The sequence below is a fragment of the Microtus pennsylvanicus genome, chromosome 14 (assembly GCF_037038515.1).
Source record: "Microtus pennsylvanicus isolate mMicPen1 chromosome 14, mMicPen1.hap1, whole genome shotgun sequence".
In the NCBI taxonomy this organism is placed as follows: domain Eukaryota; kingdom Metazoa; phylum Chordata; class Mammalia; order Rodentia; family Cricetidae; genus Microtus; species Microtus pennsylvanicus.
Window position 1 is genome coordinate 61,122,041 of NC_134592.1, and position 1,757 is coordinate 61,123,797.

A 1,757-nucleotide genomic window follows, 5' to 3' on the forward strand; every position below is an offset into this window, starting at 1 on the left:
CGTTGGAAGAAAGCATGCTAGAGTTGTTTCCCTTTCCATGACCTGACCTGGTTCACAAAGGAAAGCATCATCAGTATTTGCTCATGGAGATAGGTGATATGCCATATATTTGCATTTTGTTAGCTCTTAAGGCTACGATTGTGTTACTAATTCCTTGTTAATTTTACGTTCAACATGGTGAACAGAAACAGCATCAAGTACAACTACAAGAACACTGTTTTATATTCACAGCAACAATGCATCAGATTCAAAGAAAAAGTGCAGAAATGAATCTACACCATCTGTAGTTTTTCCAAATTATATCATAAATCCTAAGGGGTAGCAATAGATGCTATTAATTTAAATGTCATGCTTGCACAGAATGAAGCACAGCAATTTTAAATTTGGCTTTATTAAGGTTTCTTTTTTAGCTCAAGTTTCTCATTTGGTAAATAGTAATTGGAGCAAACGCTCACTGATGAAGTTTATTTAGGCCCTTTGGGGAACAGTAACAAGCAGGGGGTACAGTACTTTATAAAAATAGCATTTTATTGCATTTATAAATTATTACATAATCAAAGTCTTCTTTTCCTGTACAATTGTATAGGGAGTTCAGAAATAGGAAAGTTAACCATGGTGGTCCCTCTGCATATCTACCTATTTGCTGTTGTCAGCATAGATATTCAAGGACAGGTTTTGTTTACATAGGTCATAGCCTTTTCCATCTTACTTTAGGGTTTAGTGGTTTGCTGGGCACACCTACATATGCAGATGCACAGATGGGTTTTTAGAAAATAACTGGTTCTTAGGATCTTTGTGCCATGGTAAGTCTGTAGAAGAGAATGAAAACATTCTCTAAGGTGATGCCAAAACGTAAAAGATAGTTTGGAATTCAGAGAAATGCACATTCCAGAAAGTCAGAAATTAGTCCAAGAATTTCTCTTTTTAAATTTTATCTATCGATTCGAGTCGTTGCGCCGGCCGTGGGCGGACTTGGAGCTCCTTGCGCCCCGTTTCCTGCTCCCTTTCTCCTTTCCGCGCGCCGGGCAGGATGGCCCACAAACAGATCTACTATTCGGACAAGTACTTCGACGAGCACTACGAGTACCGGCATGTCATGTTACCTAGAGAACTCTCCAAACAAGTACAGAAAACTCACCTGATGTCTGAAGAGGAGTGGAGGAGACTTGGTGTCCAACAGAGTCTTGGTTGGATGCATTCCATGATCCACGAGCCAGAACCACATATTCTTCTCTTTAGACGACCTCTTCCAAAAGAACAACAAGAATGAAGTACAGCTGGGATCACCTAATCTTTTTGAAACTAAATGTATATGTTCATATAAGGGTAGTATTCAGTGAATACTTGAAAATGTACAAATCTCTCGTCCATACCTGCGCATGAGCTGTATTCTTCACAGCAACAGAGCTCAGTTAAATGCAACTGCAAGTAGGTTATTTTAAGTTGTTAAAGATAAATTTTCTTGTAGTTTTTTTTTCTTAATATAAGTAGCATCTGTTTTACTTTATCTGTTACTTTGTTAAATAAAGTTTGTATGTTGCATTTACAAAAAAAATAAAATAAATTTTATCTATCCCTCTCACTAGCTATAGGATACTAACTTTCCTGATATGTAAATCCAGGCCCCTGCATGTACAGAATAACACTTGGAATGATTCATCATTAATAGTGCTATTTTGTTTTGCTAGTTTCTGGATCAAATATCTTTGGACAGGAATTTCTTAAGCTTTTAGTATGATTTATATATTTAAATCTTG

At 36.8% G+C, this 1,757-nt stretch overlaps 1 pseudogene; it reads left to right on the forward strand.

Annotated features, from left to right (window-relative positions):
• Positions 1-973: 973 nt before the first annotated feature.
• On the forward strand, positions 974-1,401 carry LOC142834983 (cyclin-dependent kinases regulatory subunit 2 pseudogene; annotated as a pseudogene).
• The last annotated feature ends 356 nt before the right edge of the window (positions 1,402-1,757 follow it).